Raw genomic sequence first — 26861 nt, 5'->3', positions numbered from 1 at the left:
AATTGTCAACAAGGCACTATGCAAGATGGGGTCGTAGTTCCATAATGGGAGGGGGGTGTTTACTTGGGACGGACTGGGTCCTCTGTTTATTTTCTGCTTTTTGGAGACGATCTGCAGCCTTCATGTTTCCAAACAACGATATTCTACGCTACGTTTTGTTTCTCTTCATTTAAGACATCCTGGGATTAGATTTCAGCAAGATAATGCCCGCCCGCATATGGCGTCAGTTTCTGCTACTTGTCTTTGTGCTTGCGAAACCCTACTTTGGCCAGCAAAATCGCCGAATCTCTCCACGACTGAGAACGCTTGGACCACTATGCGCAGGGCCATCCAACGATCTCGGGATTTTGACGATTTAACGCACCAGTTAAACAGAACTTGGCACGGTATTCCTCAGGAGTACATACCGCAACTCTCTGAATCAATGTCCAGTCTAATAACTGTTTGCACCTGGGCCGTAGATGGACCAACACTTTACTGACTTTCTCAAATCGTGAACCTCTTTCTCCCGAATGTATCATCGTTTTTTAAAAAATTGTAACCATTTCTTGCCTGTTCTGCTCCTGCACATCACATCTACCGATTTCCGTCTCATTTGGATAATCCCTTCGTGGTGTGGTTTTTCTTTTTGTCTTAGAGTCTATTTTCTAGAAGTAACTGCTTCCAGTGGTTGTTCTGCAATTGTGTAATCATACAATTAAGGAAGGGTTTTTTTTTCCTTTGAGTGTGTACTCAATTTAGCCATCGGCAACACATAGTGACAATGTACACATAATTGAATAAACAAATACCGAAATGCATATTTACAAGAATAAAAAGCTTAACTGTTACAGGTTTGTACATAATGTTTTAAAAATTGAATTGGAAAATAATTAAAAGTGCCTTGGCTTACAATTCACACCAATTCTGAAATATCTTCATCAGCAAGACATATTTATAATTTACGCACACCATTAAAACCTACAGATTGTGACCAGTACTCTTGATGAAGTTAACTATCACTTTATATAGACGAACGTCTTCAGTACACAAAAGAGAAGAAGCTGATTGAGGAAGATGGTAGCCCATACTCAGCAATGTCTCCAGAAAGACCAACCGTTCACGGTCAAATTTGGGGCACATAAATAAGATGTGGTTGACATCAGCTTCCGACTCAGGATCACACTCACATGCTGGTGATCTGTAAACGTTGATCCGATGTAGATGTTGTGGGAAAGAGGCATGATTGAAGCGGAGTCTTATGATGGTAGAAATCGTGGCTCTGTCCAGATGTGTCCTCACGAACCACGGCTGTGAAGGAATCCGAGGTTGTAGCACTGCGTAATAACCGCCTTTTGTCTGTTGAGAAACGTTCCACATTTCCTGTCATTGTTGTCTTGCTTGATCCTTGACTTCACGTAAGTAGTCTGTATAAGGAAGGTGCAGATCCAGGACGGTGCCTAGGGTTGCCGCTTGTTTGGCTAGTGCATCAACTTCATCATTATAGAGGATACCAGAGTGGGAAGGTACCCACAACAAGTGGATCGTCCGGCCCGTGCGTGTGCTGCGAATATATTCAGATATCACATCCAAGATATAACTGTTGGTTGTTTTGTTCCATCGACTGTACTGAATGTTTTTAAGAACGCTTTGCGAGTCAGATACTATCAATATCTTGGGGAAGGAAGTGCTAGAGACAAACTTAAGTGCTTCCAAAACTGCCACTGTCTCCGCCGTAAAAATAGAAGTGCTCGTAGGCAGTTTGAAGGTTTTGCGGATCTGGATCTGAGGGCAGAAAAAAGCGTATCCTGTACACTCTTCTTGCGGAATTTTGGAGCCATTGGTATATACACAGAGAAAACCCGGCTATTGTGCTTGAACGAGACGATTGAAGCCAACGTTGACATTAGTACTGTCCAGCCAGGTCGTACTTAAACAATGGACTGGGATCTGGGAGCAGAGCGTTTGAAGAACATATCCAAAAACAGGTGGACTGGGATCTGGGAGCAGAGCGTTTGAAGAACATATCCAAAAACAGGCAGATGCACATGTTTCTGTCTATGTACCTTTCCATTGTTCAGATAAAGGAGCAGTAGGACAGCGCCGGTGAACTGTGACTGTGTCTTAAGCGAAGAGCACCTCGTAGACGTGTTCTTGGCTTTACGGATGATGTGCTGCAATCCTTTCTCAGCTTATCCAACTGTCCATATGTAACTACGTTCATTGTACATTAAGCCGAATTTACACGACGACACTAGGTTGCAGGCAACTGCGCTGCCGGCCACTGCGCATGCGCGCCGCGCGTTTGCGCAACTCGTCGGTGAAACTAAACACTTTCGGCGTGTTCCAACTTCGGCGACACTAGCTGCATGAGTTTTGAGGCTATGTGTGTTCGTAGAGTGTAGACAACTGAAATACGTAGTGAGGAACGGAGAATAATGTTTGCTTTTTGGATATCTATGCTTTGCATAGGTGTTTGAGGGATTTCAGTGATGCTGGTTACAAAAATAAGTAACTTATTGCTGCTCCTGGGACCGTGATGTGCGATAAGAACATAGGTAGTTTGACAATATCTGAGCAGCAGGGCAAAATTTATTGAATTAGGAGCACGTATATAATGGAATTAGGAAAAATACAAGCAAATGTAATTCTAGCTATAGAAATGCTCTTGTTTACAAGACTAAAATCCCGTCGTTCCAGTTGGCCCACTCTTTTTTTTAAGGAATATTATTGACAGGAGGGAAGGCTACGACAATCAAGAAGCTGCATTCTTTATTCAGTATTCATCTATTTAAAACGTCGCAGCAGTGCTCTCCATTCAAAAATGTTTGAGTCTAGAAATATTGGCACTGTACAGATCTATCTTCAAGAGAGTAGTTTGCAATCCATTCTCTTCTTAATGCGGCCTGCTGCGAATAATTACTGCTGTTATTGTTAATAATTATTACTGTTAATAACTATTGGTGCTAATGAACAAGCGTCATCAACTAAAACCGCATCTTATAACATGCTGAGTGTTCTCGATTGTAATGCGTACAATGTGATACGTAATTTCAGTTCTGGCGACAGTGCTTCATGCATTACAATATCTTCATTACTTATCGCATAATTAACTCTATTTAGGATAAATGTTAACAGTTCTGGTGACATTATAAGATACGTGAAAGAACATCTCGGGTCTTCCATTACAATTTATTTCAGCAAGGATGCTGACCAACCGAGCTGAGATCTTTTCTTCATTCAATCATGAATCGAAACACGTTTCTTATTTTTTTCTTATGCCGCGATTCCACGCAACAACCTTAACTCAATTACAACTCGTGCGACGTGCAGCTGCCAAAACTTTCTTTTCAGATACGACTCAGGAACCCACAAAACGACGAAACTGAAGAATATATTGGTTTCTCCGTGTCTACAGTCAAATATGAAACCATTTGCGTGCAACTCATTCCACGCAACGAATGGCGCAACCCAATGTCGTCGTATAAACAAGGCTTTACATAGGGGTGTCCGGATACAGATAGTGTACATAAACTATGCAACAAATAGGGTGGACAGTAAACTGCGACTCTTTGGCGATGACGCTGTATAGTACGGGAAGTTATCATCATTGATTGCCTATAGGATGATACACAACTATTACGAGAGAATTTTGATTTGGATTGATAAATGACAGTTTGCTCTAAATGGTGTAAAAGTAAGTTAATGCAGATGAGTGGGAAAAACAATCCTATAATGTTCGAATGCAGTATTAATGGTGCGCTGCTTGACGCTATTACATTGACTAAACATATAGGCATAGCGTTGCAAAGCGATATGAAATGGTACGAGCATGGAAGGTCGCTAGGAGAGAAGGCGAATGGAGAGAATTTGAGAATTTTGGGGTAATATAACTTATCTACAAAGGAGATAGTGTATAGAACACTAATGCGACCCGACTTTGAGTATTGCTAGAGTGTTTGGGATCGCCACCATGTCTGATTAAAGAAATACAACGAAGCAATTCAGAGGTGTGCCGTTAGAGTTGTTACCGGCAAGCTCGTTCAACACGCGAGCATTGCGGAGATGCTTCGTGATGTCAAGTGGGAATGCTTGTTGGAGGGAAGACGACGTTTATTTGGCGTAACACTTCAACGTTTCGCGTAAGGGTCGCGAAGACGAAATGAGAGCCGTACGGAGGCATACAGAAACTCTTTTTTTTTCCCCTCGCTCCGTTTGCTTGTGGAACAGGAAAGGAAATGGCTAGTAGTGGTACAAAGTGCTGTGCCATACGTCACATGGTGGGTAGCAGAGTTTGTATGCAGATGTAGGTTCTGATGAATGAAAATTCTCACACACATAGTGATAGTGAGAGAGTGCCAGAAACAAGAGGACACGATGCGTGTAGAGTTTTCAGCTTGTTTGCTGGCCTTAAAACGTCCTGCATATGCACGAGCCACTTAACTCGAATGTTGTTTATGTCGTCAGAGCGTTGACATTTCAAGTGAATTTCAGTATTTTGTCGTTTTCTAATAGGTATGTATTGCTAACACCGAGTTTCGTCATCTGTCATAATTTTTCCCAGAAAAGAATTGCCCACGTCTTGAATTTCAATTGAGCCGCGGCAGCCGTCCATGTTTCCTTGTTTTTATTCAGGTGTTAAGGCGTGGAGGCCAAACTTCCCATACACTTTTATCTTCTTCGAAATATTCCGGAGAATGTTTTGAACACTTGACTTAGAGGCGTTGCTGCTTTGCGATTTGTGACACGACGACGCTGTCACACTACAGCCATACGTCCACTACCTAACACTGCCTCCTCACAACTGACTGATCGAATGCACATCGATTGTTTGCAGCAGTTAGTTCAAGCTGTCTCCGCAGCTACTGCGCTGATGTCGCTTTTACGCCAGGAATAAAATCACTCTCGGAACATTTTGATGATGATTTCTGGTTTGTTGGGCGTCCAATGGCTTGGTTATCAGCGCCCATACAAATTCCTAAACTTTTCACTGTCGAGTCTCTCCATATTTCTGAATGATGGTGAAATGATGAGGACAACACAAACACCAGTCCCCGGCCGGAGAAAATCCCTGACCCAGCCGGGAATGAACTCAGGACCCCGTGATCCAGAGGCAGCAACGCTAACCACTAGTCCATGAGCTGCGTACCGAAACTTTTTGGACGGAGTGTTTTTATGATTTCTTTATTGTCACACCTCGTATAGTCGTTCGTGTTCCACGTCTGGAGGGATACCAAATATCCTGAGTGTCGACCACGGTACCTGTCTGGATTTCCGATAAGCCTTGAATCCGTATAATTGTGTCATTTGTCATGGTTACGAGGACGGATTTTAGTACCACGTATTGTTTCGACGACATCTTACAGTACTATTGGACATGAGTGTGAGGTATTTCGTACAGTTTTTTTATTATTTTAGCAGGCGCGGTTTCTTAACATCCGGAGTGGTTGTCTGAAGTGTTCAAGATAAGTTTCCTGTTATGTGTGCACGATGAAGGTTGCTGATGTGGGAAAATTACTGTCCTGTGTAATGGTCCTAATCCAACACCTACGCCTTTAGGTGATTAACCCGTATTGGTGTATAGATGCTCAATGAAGACTAAACTATCACATGTTGCGCAAGGACTTTTTGTTAATGTTAAATTATGGCCCTATAGACTTCAAAAGGGTACTGGAATAGTGAAATGTATTTTAATTTTGTGACCAGGTGAGATACGTAATTAATGAAAGTCATAGTTGCCGTAGTTCTATTATTCGTTGTAAATACTCACAAAACGAGTTCAGTAGTTGCACTGTATGCACTGTAGTATAACACGAAAAGTTTAATAACGTGCTATTCCCTGCAAGTTATCACATGAACATGTAACATTTACAAGTAACTAAGGTTGGTGGTGATTCAAGACAAGGAAACGATAGGTAAGTTACTACATTACTAGCACACTGATCCATTTCCGCGATCTGACGACAGTGATGCCAGAATCTGAGTTAGAACAATTAAGCATGCCAGAAGGGCGTCTTCCTCCTACTCATTAACACTAACGCTTACTTAGTACATTGCGACCTATAGACGACGAAGCCGATTGCACATCTTACTTAAAAAAATTAAAAAAAAACAACGTCGTTGAGTTGTCCCCCAGTGCTGCTGTCGGCGACCGCCCTGTCGAACGATGGCTGCGAACCCTGAAAATCTGCCTAACTCAAAGCATGCCAGAAGGGCGTCTTCCTCCTACTCTAGTTGGAGCTGCAAAGAGAAATGACTACTTCTCACACCGAATTCTGCGAGCAGAATTCGAAGTGATTCTCTCACAAGCAGAGAGGACGAAGTGTCACCTTAGTTCTCCTGTCTTTCCTTGTAACATTCACCCATTCTTCGAGAGCCAGTCCTAGCCTCTCGCGAGTAGGCATCCAATCACAAGACTCAATTCTTGTGGAGCGCTCTCCCACTTCTCAATAATTTTCCAAAACTACTACGTCTGACCATGCTGACCGATGAAATTCCGGCATTTTCGCTCCCAGAGACCTACAGCTGTAGAAAGGAATGTGTTTGTGGCTGTCCTGTCAGTGCCTCAAAGGGCAGCGTTAACATGTTGTTTCCTACGACCCTCCAAAGATTCCTATCTGCTTTACATATTTGAGAGCGCAGCTACAGGTATTTTTGGGAAGAGAAAGTTGCAGTCTCACTCTTATATAATCCTGACATCTTGCCTGCCGTGTTCTGCCGAGAGCAAAGAGCCATAAATACCTATAGCTTTCACAGAGCCTGCGTAGTGTCGAACGGTATATTGCTCTCCTATTGGCAGGCTGGCGCTGTTTTCTCTACATTCTCCGCCCAAGGCTCATTGTTGCCCGCCTTCTGGTAACTTTAGTTTACTTTACAACGCCCTCACCGCAGAAAAACACTGTAGGAACGTGGGAGCGGCGGTCGTCTCGTGCAGAATTCCAGCGACGGCGCCACTTGCTGTCAGCATTGCGTCGGCTCGGGACGGACTCCGTTCACCCTGTCCAGTGGACACAGCAGCCTTCGCCGAACGCTATTTTGTCTGCCATCGGTGTCCCCTTTACAACCTGTGTCAAGTTAATGGTGCCCATCGGCTCACTTCGGTCTACTGTCTGCGAAACTGCCAACCCAGCCAAGAAATAAAACGCCTGCAAGTACTTCATGTATTGGCAATCGCTATCGGAAAATCTGCAATAAAAATAAAGGAATACGCATGGTAAACAGCTACTTGTAGGGTTCTCCTTGAGGGGGGGGGGGGGGGGGGAGAAGGCCCAACTAAGGGCTGAACATCATCCGTGACCACAATTTTTATTGAACAATGTATGCTTAAAGAGCAATGAAACCGTTTAACAAAAATTTACTTGTAAGCTTTCAACAATTAATTAAAAACACGTTCAGAACAACAAGTGCACATCGTCGAACATATACTGCGGTGTTTACTTTGCATTCAAGTAAAACTAATACACTGTCACACTAACCCACATTGTACTGTTAAAAACGTAAGAAACCCAAAATATTATATGTGGTTAAGGAAATGTCTATGTTCAAAGGCAACAAATGAGCTTTACACTGGACTGTCACAGTTATGGAAGCAGATATTTTCAACGGAAGCAAGAATTTTGCTGCAGCTCCTTGAGATTTGGTCACTTATCACAAAATTTCAATTCCCATAATGAGATACCATTTAATTATTAGGACACACAAACTTACAAGCGTATGTGACAGAAGAACGAAGCAAAAATTTAATACATCATCTGTGCTTCAAAACGACAGTTACAATAAGAAGAACTTGTACCAAAGAATTTAGCAATTCAGCTTATGATATTTTCTGACAGCCATTTACAATCACTTGGTATCGCTGAGTGTTCCAAATCACTACTGACCGAAGGAATGAAAACTTACTACAACAGTGACCCTAAAATTTGCATTCAGCTCCCCAAAAAAGACAAGTACTATATTGCGTGATTTTCATTCTTTTTTTTTGTGCCACGTGAGTACTGTTGGTCGAGAGGCAGCGTAACCCAAGACCTCAACATCTCACCTGCTGCATCCACCCAGTTACTCACCTTAAAATAGATATGAGCACTTCCTGGATAATGGAGACAGTTCTGCACATGACGCTAGTAACTGCTAGTATTAGCTGGCAAGAAAAAGGATCTTGAAGTTTAGCAAATAATCAAATCATAAACGGTCGGTAACCTCTCAATCGTGGAACTGAACACAATATGGCTACGAGCGTAATTACACCTCCACATACCAATAAAGAGGCAGAAAACAAGTATTAGTAGCAAAAACCAATCGGGCTTTTATTACCGAACACACACCAAAATCTCAACAAGGATATAAGAAGATTCTCCCGCCAACCGCAGTTCAGTTTCAAAACAACGTCCGATGGCGTAACCGCAGCAAGGGGCCGCCACGCGGGACGGATAATCAACGAGATTTGATGGAGGCACCGAGCGGTTCTAGGCGCTTCAGTCCGGAACTGCGCGACTGCTACGGTCGCAGGTTCGAATCCTGCCTCGGGCATGGATGTGTGTGGTGTCCTTAGGTTAGTTAGGTTAAGTAGTTCTACGTTCTAGGGGACTGACGACCTCAGATGTTAAGTCCCATAGTGCTCAGAGCCATTTGAACCATTTTGAGTGGACGCACACGGTTGGCAAACAAACTTCGATTGTATTAGCAGATAGTACCTTAAATACCAAGAAATTGACATGAATTCTTTTCTCCCAGAATTAACAAAAAACCAGCAAGCATCAAAGCCACTCGCAACAATGAATGAGGTAACTTAAACCAAAATCCGCAAAGCTATCGTATATAAGAAGGTAAAAATACAGTATTTCTTAATTACACAAAATAAAAAATTTTCGTTGGGGTAATAAATAGTTGGTACAAACATGTACGGGCCTCCTGAACTTTACTCAACGTACCCACGACCGGAGCTCAAGCGCGCGGGAAGATTCAGCAGGTGTTTTTAGAATTCTAATAGCAGTGGAGGCGAGTAAGGCGGATAAGCAAACGACGACGCACTGTGGAAGACAATAGAAAGGAACATTTTGCGAACCTCGCGCTGTTCCCACATCACTCAATAGAAGTGAGGTACCTGACCGTAATTCTAGACAGTACGCTTCCCTCTTAACCAACGCGCTGTAACCACGGGCTCCGCAGTGGGAATAGCTTTATCCGCCTCATGTCCTCCGGAGCCGCCAGAATGAAAACTTCTTCTCGGACACGTGACCACAAACACAATACCGAAGTCCAGTTGTCCGAGATAGAAATCTCAAGGCTGAAATCAGAGTACGCCGTAGCTGAAGAGCTCGTGCTGCTACGCCGCCTGCTGCCGACCGACTCAGTGCTCGCACTGCCACTTGTGTACATTAAAATGGTTCGCCCTTAGCTAGAGGCAAAGATGCCTTGCGGAAGACGCACCGCGACCCATCACCACGGTACGCCTCAACGTTACATTCAATGAAAACTAATTCGATCTACATATCATTCTATGTAATTTGCATCTCAAATATCGATAATTTGATAGAGACAAAACCGTCAGTTTTGCCGTCTTTCATTATTATTCATGAGCTTGGCAACTAATGCGGTTTCATCGTTCGACATTATCGACAAGTGACTTGCGTTAGCCTGTTTTTCGTGTAAGATGATTGTCGCTGACAGAAACCGGTGGGCATTGAATAAACAGTTCTAATGCAGCCAATGTCTGTGTTTCCTAAAATTATAGATACGAGCTAAGAAACTAAGGCGTAAACACAAAAGTTTGTATTAATTTGATAAATCCATGTAAACTAACCCTAAGCGATCTGAAACTGACGGTAAAACTTAGATAGCTTCCGTTGCAGTCTACCTGGCACCTCTCAGTGATACTATATCTACATCTACATACATACTCCGCAAGCCACCGTGCGGTGCATGGTGGAGGGTACTCTGTTCCACTACTGGTCATTTCCTCTTCTGTTCGCCTTGCAAATAGAGCGAGGGAAAAACGACTGTCTGTATGGCTCCGTATGAGCCCTGATTTCTCGTGTCTTATCCTCGTGGTCGTTAAGCGCAGTTTATGTAGGCCGCAGCAGAATCGTTTAAAGCCGGCCGCGGTGGTCTCGCGGTTCTAGGCGCGCAGTCCGGAACCGTGCGACTGCTACGGTCGCAGGTTCGAATCCTGCCTCGGGCATGGATGTGTGTGATGTCCTTAGGTTAGTTAGGTTTAAATAGTTCTAAGTTCTAGGGGACTGATGACCACAGAAGTTGAGTCCCATAGTGCTCAGAGCCATTTGAACCATTTGAATCGTTTAAATTTCCTTTACATCACGTCTGTGGCCACAAATTTTTTGTCATCAGCGTACCGGTTTCGGTCTGTAATGACCATTTTCTGATCTCTTTTATAATCGTTTTGGAACTGTTTGGCAATCAGCTTCAAATGCCGGTTCTCTAAATTTTCTCAGTAGTGTTTCTCGAAAAGAGCGTCACCTTCCCTCCAGGGATTCCCATTTGAGTGCCCGAAGCATCTCCGTAACACTTACGTGTTGTTCGAACCTACCGGTATCAAATCTGGCAGCCCTCCTCTGAATTGCTTCGATGTCTTCCTCCAAATGTTCAAATGTGTGTGAATTCCTAAAGGACCAAACTGCATAGGTTATCGGTCGCTAGACTTACACACTACTTAAAGTAACTTATCCTAAGAACAAACACACACACCCGTGCCCGACGGAGGACTCGAACCCTCGGCGGGAGTGGCCGCGCAACCCGTGACTTGACGCCTCAAATCGGCTGTCTTCCTTCAATTCGACCTGGTACCGATTCCAAACACAAGAGCGGTACTCAAGAATAGGCCACACCAGCGTCCTATATGCGGTCTCCTTTACAGATGAACTACATTTTCCTAAAATTCTTCGAATAAACCGAAGTTAACCATTCGCCTTCTCCACCACAGTTCCCTACGCTCGTTCCATTTCATACTGCTTAGCAACGTTATGCCCAGATATTTAAACGAATTGACTGTGTCAAGCAAGACACTAGTAAAAATTCAAACGAACATTACAGGTTTATTCATTCTACTCATCCGCATTAACTTACATTTTTCCACATTTAGAGATAGCTGCTATTGGTCACACCAACTGTAAACTTTGTCTAAATCGTCTTGTATCTTCCTATGGTCACTCTACTTTGAGACCTTACCGTGCACCTTAGCATTATTAGCAAAAAACTGCAGATTGTTGCCCACCCAGTCCGCCAAATCATTGATGTATGTAGAGAACAACAGCGGTGCTATCACAGTCTCCTGAGACACTTCTGATGAAAGCCTTGTCTCGGATGAACACTCGCCGTCGAGGACAGTATACTGGGTTATATTACTTAAGTAGTCTGCCAGCCACTTACATATCTGTGAACTTAGTCCATATGCTCGTAATTTGGTTAACAGCATGCAATGGGGCTCCGTGTCAAATTCTTTCCGGAAATGTAGGAATATGGAGTTTGCCTGTTGCCCTTCATCTATTGTTCGCAGTGTATAACATGAGAAAAGGGCCAGCTGAGTTTCGCACGTGCGATGCTTTCTAAAACCATGTTGATTCGTGGACATAAGCTTCTCAGTCTTAAGAATGTTTATTACATTCGAACTGATAATAATTTCATGAAATCTGCAGCAAATCAAAGTTAGGTATATTGGTCTGTAATTTTTCGGATCTGTTCTTTTACCCTTCTTATATACTGGAGTCGCCTGCGCTGTTTTCCAGTCTCTTGGGACTTTGTGCTGGGTGAGAGATTCACGATAAATGCAGGCCAGGAAAGGCGCCAGTTCCATAGAGTACTCTTTCTAGATCTGAATTGGGATTCCATCTGAACCTGGTGTTTTATTTGCTCTCAAATCTTTCAGTTGTTTCTCTATGCTAGGTATGCTTACTACTATATCGTCCATTAGGGAGTCTGTCAGATAATCAAATGACGGTATCTTTGCACGATTCTCTTACTACTCCCATAAGGACAGAGAGAGGAGAAGGAAAGCATTATAAAGACGAGGACGCCGCGCGGGGTAGCCCAGCGGTCTAGGCGCCTTGCCACGGTCCGCGCAGCTCCCCTCGTCGGAGGTTCCGGTCCTCCCTCGGGCATGGATGTGTGTGTTGTCCTTATCGTAGATTAGTTTAAGTAGTGTGTAAGCTTAGATACCGATGACCTCAGCAGTTTGCTATCATAAGACCTTACCACAAATTTCCAATTTTCCAAGACGAGGACAAAGCGTCGATTTTTCAATATAAAACTAGAAAAAACAAAAAGAAATTCAAAATGATAGCCTAGTCTGAAACGGAAACTACATACTATATGGTCGTAGATGATGTTTAAGTTTAAAGGTTTTTAACCGGGAAACGTAGTGCAATTACATCACTTTCAAAGATTTCGTGCTACAGTTATGACATACCGATGATGAAATTATGAGGAGCTGTCAAACAAAAAAGGCCGACTAATCATGGTGAGTTTGTGAGTCTGCTTATGAGACTATTTTCGTATTCTGCAAGAGAAAAATGCGACGATTTGTAAGAATTTCACTCAAAAAATGTTCACAAACCGCTAAATGCAGTAATTGGAGGGTAAAAAATTGGACATCGCAAAAACAGCAAGCAGTGAGAGCAACCAGAAATAAGTGGTATTGCATCTGTAGGTCTCCGAACCGCCACCGAGAGAAAGGTCGCAACGCGTCGGAAAGTGGTGTATTTGAAATGTGCAGACAAACTGAGAAATTTTAAGACTGATTATCCTGACATTCTTGCGGATGTCAATGCAGTCGATTTCATAGCCGCACTAGAGGTTTGTAGAAGATACTGGATGTTTTGATATGACTCAGCTACCCTAAAAGAAATTTCTGTTTCAAATGTTTATAATCTAATTCCAGTTGCATAGATTTACATGTTCAGTGTTTTTCCTAAAATTGCTTTCGGGTAATGTCGCGACGGGTGTTTCACGGCCACGTTAAACTGAGCGAGCCGTCCGACTTTGACAACCATGTGATCGATGGGATGACGAAATTTAGCGTGCCTTGATTCCTCGTATTCTTCCATTTTATTCTAATCTCTCGACCGGTATCGCCGAAAAGAAGAGTTGCATATCGAAGAGTTCGTCACTTTCGCTTCACATTTAAAGAGTGAAGAAACTCGTAGAAGCGAAAATTCTCGTTACACTGCAAAATTAACTACATGCAGTTCTGTGGCCGAAACTGTCTGACGGCATTACGAGTGTGATTATAATGTTGTGTGACATTTGTTAACAGCTGAAGAATGGAGGTTGGGATATGAGGTGACGTAACCGCCCGCTGACGCACTCGCCTCCCTGGCGGGCTGTCCGGCGTTCGCAGGCCGCTTCCGTCCGACGGGCAACCGTCACAAGGCCAGGAGGCGCACTGCCGGGGCTGGACCGCTGACGTCAGGGGGGATTCGCGCGCCGCCGGCCACGTCACAGGGGCGCTTTCGCGTCACGCCAGACATTGTCTCAAGGCGCCGCCCATCTGTGGCGACCTACTCCACATTTCCGCCCGCCTGTAGCACGAGTAACCGCCGTGCCTGGAACTCTCGATCGCACAAACGCCGCTCCTTTAAAAACATTTAACTAAAGGCCAGTCCAAACGCTACCTTTTGCTTAGGCGGACCTAAATGCCAAAATTCGGCAGCATTTTGAACACACACAATGCAGTTTTCTGTACGGTTTTGTCGAGTCACTTCTACTAGCTAAAATGCAGTATCTGTTCTTAAAGAAATCCACAGATAGCGTCACAAGGTTCTACTCTATCAAGCTAAGTCAAGCTCTTCATCTGATGCTTATCTTCCACTTCCATTTCCAAAATGTTCAGATATTCAAATGTGCGTGAAATCTTATTGGACTTAACTGCTAAGGTCATCAGTCCCTAAGCTTACACACTACTTAACCGAAATTATCCTAAGGACAAACACACACACCCATGTCCGAGGGAGGACTCGAACCTCCCCCGGGACCAGCCGCACAGTCCATGACTGCAGTGCCTTAAACCGCGCGGCTCTTCCATTTCCAACAGGTAGATACTTCCGACATTCGCCGGCCGGTGTGGCCGAGCGGTTCTAAGCGCTTCAGTCAGGAACCGCGCTGCTGCTACGGTCGCAGGTTCGAACCCTGCCTCGGGCATGGATGTGTGTGATGTCCTTAGGTTGGTTAGGTTTAAGTAGTTCTAAGTCTAGGGGACTGATGACCTCAGATGTTAAGTCCCCAGCCGCGCGGGATTAGCCGAGGTTCGAGTCCTCCCTCGGGCATGGGTGTGTGTGTTTGTCCTTAGGATAATTTCGGTTAAGTAGTGTGTAAGCTTAGGGACTGATGACCGTAGCAGTTAAGTCACGTAAGATTTCACACACATTTGAACCTTTTTTGTTAAGCCCCATAGTGCTTAGAGCCATTTGAAACCGATTTTCACCACATTGTAACTCTGGCTGCATGTTCTGTCTGGACAGACGACTCCAAACTACACATTGCAAGATTAATGTATGAATTCAGAAGGCTGCAGAAGTCCAAGACTGATTTGACGTACATGACCTTGAAAAAGACAGAAAGGAAAAATTTCCCTCTTCCCTTGAGTCTGAAACAGCGTCTTTTGTGAATGTCATCAGGTCATTGTAGTTTCATTGAGTAAGTGAACCTCCTTTTTTTGCGAGGGGTAGTGTACCCTTGAGTGGTATTCGCGACTTACGTGCATCGAACTCCAGGAGCACGCAGGCCGTTTGGACGCCAAAGGTGGACATACGCGGTATTGCACCGGTCGTCATATCATTTTGCACAATCTCTGTATCCACTTTAACACACTAGAGAATGAAATTTAAAACCATGAGGACGCGGTATGCGACTTATTCTCTTCAACAGCACAAGAATGTTAAATAACACAATTTCCAGAAACTCAGTACGAATACCAGTAACATCAAAATGACGTTCCTGTTTGCAGATTTACCCTAAATTATATTTCCAGTTTTAAATTCACATTATCAAATACAATACACTCATATTTTTATGTTCAGATATGTTTTAGTGTATCATGTTGACACGTGGGGCACAAATACGCTCAGACGATATACTATAGCAGACGGTTTTATTTACATAACTAGGTACAGAGAAGCACTTACAAAACAGCGTACGTCGGCATCACCTGCTAGCTGCAGAATGGCGTTCCAACAGCAGGTATCCTGCCGTATTCCCTGGTAAATTCCTGTTCCGATGTTACCCGTTGCTCGGCGTGAAAGTGTGTGGCGGTGAGTATGAGGTCATAGGAGCACAGAAAATCCACGCATAAAATTAAGCGCTACTAGGACGATCTCCACAAGAGAAATGTTACCAATGTGTAGATTGCTATGGGGGAACCGTTTGGTGCCACGTTCGAAGTTTTTTCATGGCGTCGTGTTCCACGAAAGTGCCCGTTGGAAAACATATACATCTCAGTCCGTGTTAGTTGAAAATTGTGCCTTGGAGGCTTTATCGTTCACCCATATATTATGTGATGCGTAAGTTCGTAGCATTTGTGTTATGCATGTTGGTATTTCTGTTGCTGTAAGTTTATTTATCGATTGTCAATTTTTTGTAGTTCACTGCTGCTGTTTGAGTTTACATACAATCATTTTGTCGTTTGTAGATAGTGAGTGGAGTTGTGGACGCTAGAAAATGGAGTGCCAAGTGGAGAAATCGGAACATTTGCGACATATTTTTCTGTTTGAGTTCAGTAGATGGGTGACAGCGGCGGAAGCAGCCAGAAATATTTGCACTGCGTGTGGCGATATTGCCATTGGACAGACCACGGCAAGGAAATTGTTTTCTCGTTTTAAGAAGGATCGTTTTGACATTAGTGAGTCTCCACGCTCAGGAAGACCTTCGGGGCTTGATGAAGATCCCTTAAACGCTTTAATTCCCAATGATCCACAGCACTGTACTCGAGAACTGGTAAATCTGATGAACTATGATCATTCCACCATCGTGCAACATTTGCATGCAACGAGGGAGGTTCAAAATCCGGTTATATGGGTACCGCATGCTCTAAGCTAAAACCACAAAAATGGGCAGTTAGCCAAATGTGCATCTCTGCTTGTTAGACATCAACTGGCTCACTAACAACGTCAACCGTTCCTATCCTGTAACATTATTGGTGACAAAGAATTGTGTGTTTATAATAATATAAATAAAAGAAAGGAATGGTTCAACTCAAACAAAGCAGCAACTCTCCGAACAAAGACATGCGTGCGTCCACAGAGATGTTATGTCTCTGGCGGAACAGCGACAGTGTGGTGTGCTACGAATTGCTTCCCCGCTGACGTTTATTGTCAACAACTAAGACGTTTTGTAGACGCATTCCAACAACAACGACCAGCAAGACTGCGTAAAGTGATGTTACTCCACGACAACGCTCGCCTGCATTCTACTTGGCTTACAGAAAACACTATACAGGAGTTGGGATGAGAAGTAATTTCCTACAACCTCATTCACCTGATCTTGCACCATCAGATTTTCACTTTTTCCACTCTCTATCGAAAAATAATCAAGGAACTTCCTTTGCAGATGAAAATCCGCTCCAAACATGGCTCGACGAGTTCTTTGCCTCAAAACGAACTAAATGGCTTCTCTCAAAAGAACCTAGAACAAATAGTTCTGAAGCTCACTCGTGATGAAAATATATTAGATGTAGTGGCACCAAACAAATCTGACCTCTTTGCGGCTGACCACGTTGAAACTAGAGGCAGCTACCATGGAACAGATGTAGCAATAATGACTGCCGAAGCACGATGGATATCTAAATAAATAGGAAGATTTATATGGTCAGTAAACTAGACAATGGACCAGTAATTTCGTATCTCTGTGAGTAACTCGAAACACTTAGCTCTGTACAGGAGTAAACAGAGGAACGATGGCTCAAGTTTAGAAGATGACTAAGCACCGCTTATATACAGTATATCCCTAGTAGAACACTTCATGATATACAGTCGTCGTAAATACGCTTCTAACGAAACAGCGACTACAACATAACAGGTGTAAAGAAAAACATACGACCATAGGTAAGGGGATGCTGAATGATATCAGCATGGCATCATATTGGCTATCATAAGAGATATCCGTGGAGCCTACAGTCATTCCTTTATTAGAATGTTATGGAAAAATTTCTTACGACACGCAAAAGGAGTCCGTTTCTATCTAAAGGCTGCCAGTGGCATCAAGTTAGCGTTTCATCACAGATGACGCAGAAATCTGAATTGTAGAAAAGTAATTGCAGAAATTTATTTAATTCCAACTTGAGTTGCCAGCGTTTGGATTCATATATTGCAGCTAGTGGAACCAGATTCATTAGCCAGAAGAGTTCAGTGAGGAGGCCTGCTAAGATTAACAGGAACGTACTCACTACCGTGGTTGATGCACTGGCAGTAATTCTAGGAATGTGTCTATTAGACCCGGAAATCAGGAAAAAAGGAGCGCTATATTGGTTAAAAAAAGAAATGAATAAAAATGCGAAAGATACTTCGACCTCAGGCCAATACGAAAATGTTAAAAAGAAAATGGCTCTAATGACTATAGGACTTGACTTAGAACTACTTAAAGCTAACTAACCTAAGGACATCACACACATCCATGCCCGAGGCAGGATTCGAACCTGCGACTGTAGCAGCAGCGCGGTTCCAGTCTGAAGCGCCTAGAACCGCTTTTTTCCATTTTTTGTTCGGTACTGTTCGCTGTTGGCCCCGACGGACGTCAGATGACATCCATTCAAGATGATCGTTGATTCATTTACTCAGTTTTTTTAGTTACAGATGGCAAGCAGCCCCCTGACCGAACACGCCACAGCGGCCGGCGTTACAATTGTGGCAAAACGACTGTGACGCTTGAGGCACAGGCAGGAAGCCATGCGAATTCCTCCCTGATGTCAAGGAGAGACCAAAAATGAGATTTGTTAAACAGGCGAGTGGGCTGATAAACTACTCGCCATTAAAATTGCTACAGAAGAAGAAATGCAGATGATAAACGGGTATTCATTGGACAAATATATTATACTAGAACTGAGATGTGATTACATTTTCACGCAATTTGGGTGCATACATCCTGAGAAATCAGTACCCAGAACAACCACCTCTGGCCGTAATAACGGCCTTGATACGCATGGGCATTGAGTCAAACAGAGCTTCGATGGCGTGTACAGGTACAGCTACCCATGCAGCTTCAACACGATACCACAGTTCATCAAGAGTAGTGACTGGCGTATTGTGATGAGCCAGTTGCTCGGCCACCATTGACCAGACGTTTACAATTGGTGAGAGATCAGGAGAATGTGGTGGACAGGGCAGCAATCGAACATTTTCTTTGTCCAGAAAGGCCCGTACAGGACCTGCAACATGCGGTTGTGCATTATCCTGCCGAAATGTAGGGTTTCGCAGGGATCGAATGAAGGGTAGAGCCACGGTTCGTAACACATCTGAAATGTAACGTCCACTGTTAAAATTGCCGTCAATGCGAACAAGAGGTGACCGAGACGTGTAACCAATGGCACCCCATACCATCACGCCGTGTGATACGCCAGTATGGCGATGACGAATTCCCGCTTCCAACGTGCGTTCACCACGATGTTGCCAAACACGGATGCGACCATCATGATGCTGTAGACAGAACCTGGATTCATCCGAAAAAATGACGTTTTGCCATTCGTGCACCCAGGTTCATCGTCGAGTACACCATTTCAGGCGCTCCTGTCTGTGATACAGCGTGAAGGGTAACCGCAGCCATGGTCTCCGAGCTGATAGTCCATACTGCTGCAAGCGTCGACGAACTGTTCGTGCAGATGGTTGTTGTCTTGCAAACGTCCCCATCTGTTGACTCGGGGATCGAGACGTGGCTGCACGATCCGTTACAGCCATGCGGATAAGATGCCTGTCATCTCGACTGCTAGTGATATCACGCCGTTTGGATCCAGCACAGCGTTCCGCATTACCCTCCTGAACCCACCGATTCCATATTGTGCCAACAGTCATAGGATCTCGACCAACGCGAGCAGCAATGTCGCGATACGATAAACCGAAATCGCGATAGGCTACAATCCGACCTTTATCAAAGTCGGAAATGTGATGGTACGCATTTCTCCTCCTTACACGAGGCATCACAACAACGTTTCACCAGGCAACGCCGGTCAACTGCTGTTTGTGTATGAGAAATCGGTTGGAAACTTTCCTCATGCCAGCACGTTGTAAGGTGTCGCCACCGGCGCCAACCTTGTGTGAATGCTCTGAAAAGCTAATCATTTGTATATCACAGAGTCTCCTTCCTGTCGGTTAAATTTCGCGTTGTAGCACGTCATCTTCATGGTGTAGCAATTGTAATGGCCATTGGTGTACATTACCTGATAGGCTGATAACCCGTGTGCTACGTATCTGTACAAAAGTTGCACCCGCGGCAGTGTGGGCACTCCAGAGCACACATCGTGGGACTGCGCGCTATACGAAGACGCACTAGGTAATGGGCATCAGGCATTAAGGATGTTGGCTTCCAAAGTAGCATTGAGGAACGAGTCATCCTGGCGCATCCTGGACGATACCGCAGTCGCAGATCTAGGAAGGCCAAGGATCACTTCTCGAGGCGTTCATGCACACGTCCCCATGCTGCCATGCAGGCTATGCGCCATACTCGTACTCTGCAGAGAGAAGACTGAGGTCTACGACCACTGAAGGATTTACATTAAGTTGGTGGAAGTGATCACGGAAGTGTGGATTCGAAGACGTTACAGTGAACCGTGAAATCGCTTGTCTTAGGCGAAAAGCTGCTGATGTGCTGCACTATGCCCAGGGTATCCAGCAGAAGATGGCCGTTTACGGGTGATAGGCGGGTAGGTCGAGTAGCGGAAAAAGTCTGCAGTAGTTTAGATGCACCGTACTAAATGAACAGAAACAGAATATGAACTGTAGCATTTACGGTAGTATTAGTATTTGAGAATGTAGTTATGGGATTTTATTGTAGTTTTGAACTCGTAGAACGTTTGATTTTATGTATGTAGACTGAAGTGGCGAGTGAAAATGTGTACCAAGACCAAGAATCTGACCCGGGTCTCCTGCTTATTAGGCAGGTGCTCTACCGTATCTTCCTTCGCCGTCGGCTTTGTCGTGGTTACCGTGAGACACCGTTATACCAAGAGGAAAGGCGCGTCGATCTTAGAGCATGAGATATGATGACCTTAAGCCATTGACAACACACAACGGTCACGGTAGCACCTGATTCCAGAATAGCTGCAGTAGTTAGGATCTATGAACTATCCCCTGTTGACCAGGTCCCCAAAACTTAACTCGTAACGAGATCCCTTCAAAGCAAATTGTCATAATGATCGTCTATAAAGGCTTCGTACAACGAGAATAAATGTTACGGTTTATGGAATAATAACAGATACGACCAAACTCTTGTCTCTTCTGCTTTATTTAACATAAGTTCGTTCACAGTTTCATTTCGCATTCACCACTCATTCACCGAAACCCTTTGATGAACAGTTTTGGTTGCTTATCACCAACAGTCAATGATAATGATACAGCTTTTCTCCTTTTTATAAATTGAAGCCCGCTCTCCGTGATATAATAAAAAAAAACCGGTCTCAATACCGCGTCCCTCATGAGATGCGAATAGACTTATCCCTGAATTGACCGCCCTGTAGGTGTACTCAATTTAATGACCGCACTTCACTGTCCGCTATTTCGCGTAACTGAATGTCCATTTGTTAGTCTGATTATACACTGTAGCTATTTAAAATTCGCCCCTATATTTTTCACAACGCACAATTAGCCCTTCGTTACCTGTTTTCTTTTTTTTTTTCTTCTAAGAGTAAACGGAAAAAAAGACGCCGTATCATCGGCTTAGTCGATATAATGCAAAACACCTTAATATGCCCAATTTTACCTCTTCTTATAGGATCGGCTACCTTACTCATTAATTTATTACATATTATTTCCAATAACGCTAAACAGGTATCGCCGTTATATTTTAATTGTATTCAAAAGCATGTTACTACTATTATGACCGACCAAATCGTAACAAATCGCGCGGTGTGCGTTTTTAACGATAACTTTACGCTATTCAAGCTCCGTTACAGCTGTCTTGACTCGTAATGTTACAGTGCGTTAGCCACTGAGCCACCTTGACACAGCGGTTCACACAACTGCACGAATCACTCTTGTACGCCTCCCTCCTCGATTCATACTCTCCCTGCCGCCCCAGTCTACTTTAAATTCCCCCTTACACACGAACAGAACTGCCGAGGCTCTCCATGTTCTGGAGCAGCACCTCAGTATCGAACGTAATCCGTTCAGTTGTGTGAACTACTGTGCTAAGATAACTTAGTGGTTAACTCACCTGCCTAACAAGCAGAAGGCCCGGGTTTGATTCCTGGTCTTGGCACAAATTTTCACTCGCCGCTTCAGTCTATGTACGTAAAACCATATCCGTATGAAGCCAGTAAAGTCTCTGAAATTGTGTCGTTTCCTATGCTGGAAATAATTGTCGTATCAGCATTTTTGTAGCAGAAGCATTTTATTGTTAAGTACCAGGAACCAGTAATTAATATATACATTTATTATTATGCACGAAATTGTGAATTGTAAGACCTGCTTCAGCTTCTCACATAATAGACAGTAATTGTGAAGAATAAGTAAATAAATAAATAAATTGCGTAGACATAAAGAACCAGGAACTACGAGAGCCGTTTCAAGAGTTCTGCAAACTGTGAGATAGAATTGATCAAAATAATTTATTTTACAAAATACCTTTAAAGGACGTCCGTATAATCTCCATTCTTGTTTATCAGAGTTTCTCTACGTTTTAGCAACTCCTTTATTCCGGATAGGGCACCTTCATTGCAGAGCTGTTTGATTACTCGGTTCACGTTAGTGGAAGCTTCATCAATTGTATCAAAACGTTTTCATTGGAGTTGTTTTTTCAGTGTGGAAAACAAATCGAAGTTTGGTTGGCTCGTATCAGGACTATATGGTGGGTGGGAAAGTGTGTCGCATTCATGTATTTTGTCGAGCGTTTCTCTCGTTGGTAGAGCAATATGTGATCTTGACTTATCATACAAAATGAGGACATCCGCTGCAAGCATATCGAGCCTTCTTTGATGAATTCGCGGTCGGAACACATTTTGCAGAAGCAGTATGAAGTACGCGTGTGTTACACAGACGTCTCCTGAGGCACTCTATTTGTAGCTGTGATTCCATTCAAGTCATACGCAAATATCATCATCAGTTTAACATTTGATTGTTGGAATTTTTTCGGGCGTGGAGAGTGGAACTTTTCCACTGTGACGACTGAGTCTTCAGTTCTGGCACAAAATCTCTTATCCAGGCTTCATCAAGTGCAACAATCCCTTCAGAAAACGTTTTACTTTTCGATAATGGTGAAGCAATTCTTCTGTAATAGGCTTTCTGTTCTTCCCTCAGATCGTGGGGAACTCTTCTAGCAGCAACTTTTCTCGTCTGTAACATTACTGGTATGATTGTGTAAACTGAAGTGATGGACATTTTCTCCTCATATGAAATCTTCTTACATATTTTTCGTCAATCCTCTCTCAAAATGTCATTAACAATAACCTGAGAAGTGTAGTCTGTTGCAGTTGATGGCCTTCCACTTCTTGGGCTGTCCCCAGTGCTTACTGGATCTTGATAGAAGCTGTGCTACAATCCACTACACTATCCCCACACACCTCTGTTAAAGCGTTTCGGATTTCCGTTGTATTCTTTCCACGTACGGATTCGATTTTGATGTAGGAACGCAGGTCACTACGTGTAATCCGACCTGACTCTGTTTCAGCCTCCATTTTAAAGCTGAATCGCTCATGACAAAGCCACTTGCGCCTGCAAACACATATGCGACAGGCACTCCTAAGGTTTCGCTCGTAGCTGACATGAATTTCAACTTGATCACGCCGCCGTAACGGTCGCGCATGCGAATTTTGAAATCACCATCGTATATTTTATTGTTTATGTAGTATCCTGTGATAGTTGCATACATTTTCCTTGATAGTAACTAGTTTCAAACGAAACTGTTGTCAAACGATTGCTTGCGTCTTTATCATGTAAGTCTAAATTAAGCCCAGTGTAATTAATAAAAGTTATGTTCTGTACCATGCAGTAGCTCAATTGAGGTAAAAAAAGGTTGACGTATTGAATAGAAAGACAATTCAAATGTATACTGTAGGAACAGAATATATATATATATATATATATATATATATGTATACAATACTGGAATTATTTTAGAATCATATGATAAGGGCGCAGGCAATGGATCGAAAATGAGCGGACTCGTTCGAAACTAGTCACCATTAAGGAATATGTATGCAGCTGTGTTGGGAACTAAATAAATAAAAGCGGAGACATTAATACCTTGAATACAAAGTATTTCTGTTGCACAATAATGTTTATTTAACATATCGTTATGAACCGGCTTTCGTCTGTTTAGGCCATCGTCAGATAACTTAGAAGCCGAAAGCTGGTTCATAACGAACTATTAAATAAATATTATTGCGGAACATTAATACTTTGTATTAAAGTTATTAATATGCCTATGTCATTTCAAGAACCGACGGAATATTCCATAAAAAGCAGAATTACTGACCTTCGTTTTTAAATATATTTTTACGAAGGTACATACAAAAGTGACGCCTCAGTTTCATTCTCGCACGACTGCAAAGATGAATTATGTAGATATTAGTGTGAGTGACGTTGAGAAACAGCTAAAACACTAAAGTATATAATAAATCGAAAAACTGTGCCCAGGAGTTAGAAGAAAAGGAGATTCAGAAAACTATTGACTAGTGAAACTGACATTCGTCTTCTTTAGGATCTGAATACGTATTCCGAACTCAAACACGAAGACGAATTTCGAACAGAACCAGTATCGCTTGCGAAAACATCGATTATGTGAAATGCAATTCGTTTTTTCTCACATGATATCATGAAAGTCAACGATCAAGTGTGCGTGCAGTGTTTCTGCCAGGAAGTTTCATATCAGCGCACACTCCTCTGCAGAGTGAAAATCTCATTGTGCTGCACAGATATTCATTAAGATCTTTATAACATTCCAAACTGGGCCGAAGATTGACACCTTGCTTTAATTGTTCAGAAGAATAGAAGTGTAGCCTTCATAAAACGAAAAGAAACGTAGAATCGTATAACTATGTACCACATAAAAAAAACTAGCAGTTGGAGTTAGTTGGATCAAAGCAATACATGGAGGTAAAAATTTGTGGGATATGAAAAAGAATTGTATACGCTGAGTGTTAGGTGGAGTAGGGGCCATACTACAGTTACTTGGTACGATACTGGAAAAAAAACCACAAGAAATTTGTTGATGAGATTGTTTACAAGCAACTCGTGTGACCCATCCCAGAATAATGTTCCATTATGTGGGATATACACCAGACGGCAATATTGGGAGATACTTAACGCGTACAAGAAACGGTAGCAGGAGTGGTCCCATTTATTTCACGGGAGGGCGTGACAGAAATATTACAGAACCTTGAAACAGTAGAAACTATACCGTGAATCTCTCCTTACAATATGTCAAGGACCTGTTTTATGATAAGTGAAATACGTACCTAGGAATATAGTACAGCTCCCTTCATCTCGCCCCGGTACGGACCGCAAAGACACATTTTGGCACTTAGGCATTCACATGACTATAAGGGGAAAGTAATATGTGCCACAATGCTCAATATCCTTCCCCATGTACTTCACAGTGGTTCGTAGAGTGTAGATGTAGATGAAAAAGTCGAGCATCAAGGCATTCAACAAGCTGATACTCTAAGAAGTTGAGTGAACGAAATAGTTCGGTTGTAAGCTTATAAACTTCTCAAATTGCAAAGCGGAACTCTGAATCTCAGCATCGGAACTTTTCTGCGGATTGGCAACTCGTAAGACGGAAGGAAGGCTAGAGCTTTATCGACATCGATGTAATTAGATATGGATCCCTAGCGTACAGTTAATTCGACAAACATAAGAGAGAACATTGGCTACAGCCTTCATGAAGGGATCGTCCAGATAAACGACTGAAGTGATTTAGAGGAACCGCAGGAAACTGAATCAAGATAGTCGGAAGCGATTTTAATCTCATTCCTTCCGAATGAATGCGCTACTTCAGTCGATCGCTTTTTTTTCTTATTTTTAAATCGCTATCGGTTTCATTATAACTACGAGTCATATTTGTCATCTATCGATGCTGCATCTCTAGGAGAGATTTTTTTTTCATCTGAGACCATTTTCCGGGATAGTTTATTGACAATGTTCATATTTAGGGCTTATAACGGGCGTTGGCTGTTGTTGAACGTGGCCGGAACAGAATATCCGTCCTCTGCTAATGACGTACGGGATGATCAAACTGTACGTGTTGGATGTTTAAGCAGCGAAATCGCAGTGTATCTTGTAGTAGTGAGTAGTCTTCAGTTACTCGGACAGTGGATCAACAACTCAAGATTTTGCTTCTGCGTGTTACCAAACCTTCGCCTTAGGCTACAAATGTTAGCGAATCTGTGAGAGTAAAGTCTTCCTACCTCTGATTATTATGCCTCTGCGATACCTATAGTGAAAACTGATACATTGTAAGAGACACGAGAAGAAACTGTGGCTGGCCGCTGTGGCCGAGCGGTTCTAGGCGCTTCAGCCCACAACCGCGTTGCTGCTACTGTCGTAGGTTCGAATCCTGCCTCGGGCATGGATGTGTGTGATATCCTTAGGTTAGTTAGGTTTAAGTAGTTCTAGGTCTAGGGGACTGATGACCTCAGATGTTAAGTCCCATAGTGCTTAGAGCCTTTTGAACCATTTTTAAGAAACTGTATGGAGGACTGCCTCTGACTGTGTGTGAAGTATTCGCAGGTAAATGTGTAATAATGAGTGCTAATATTTTTTATTGTTTGACAATTTTCAGTAACTGATTTTCCTTGTCTGATTGATTGCCTTTCAGTAATGTTTTCAGTGGGATGCTTTCTATTTAATCCTCTTTGCGCATAGCAGTTCTCGGGGTCATTCTGCTTCCAATACAGCCAGCAAGTGTCCAGAGACGTCAAGCGGACGATAGCGGCTGACGTAGTAGCAGAAGGCCGACGTCGTAAGCGCAGAGCCTCCCCTTAACGGCTGCGGACGTGATAACTGCCTGACACTGGCCGTCGCTGCCGTCAGCTTCCGGTTGCTGGGAGAGGAGCCGCGGCGCCGCAGGCTGTGCGCGCGCTGCTTCAACACGTGGCAAGCGCTCACTTATGTTTGGTTTCGGATCCGACAACTCAGAGAGCCTGTGCGCGAGACGTACGTTGCGCTCGCGCTTTTATGACGCTTTAGGGCAAATGGCAACATAACAGAACGACACTACGAGTAACTGACTGGTAGACGATAAAATGTAGCCGTGAAATATCGAAAACATGTCAGTCAAACTCAGTGCACATAGAGGTCAATCAGCTATTGTCATATTCTTGCTCCTGTCGTCACATTTTCCGCCTTTTGATCGATAACTGGGTCAAGACTGACGGTTCTGCAGTAACAAACATCCCTTCAGCACAATGTAACGGCCATTTGCCTTGTCACTAGAAAATTACATGTCTCCCTACTGCTAACACTACTTCTCTTTTTCCGGCAAAGCGCGGTTCCAAAACAGAAAAAAACAGAAGAGTACGCAACTTGGGGACGTTCCTCCCTCCCCCCCCCCCCCCCTCCCTTCGTCCGTGGCGCGGTATATGTTTCGGCCAGTCGTTCGCCAGCAGCCAGCATGCAGGCGAATCCGAACCCGATCACAAGAAAAGTGATACACACGGTGCAGGCGAAACATTTTTATTTATCCACCGACCAGTCTCGATGGTCCTGTGCCAACTGCAACCGTAAATAACTATGGTG

The sequence above is a fragment of the Schistocerca serialis genome, chromosome 1, assembly GCF_023864345.2.
Source record: "Schistocerca serialis cubense isolate TAMUIC-IGC-003099 chromosome 1, iqSchSeri2.2, whole genome shotgun sequence".
NCBI lineage: Eukaryota > Metazoa > Arthropoda > Insecta > Orthoptera > Acrididae > Schistocerca > Schistocerca serialis.
This window is presented reverse-complemented; position numbering follows the sequence as displayed.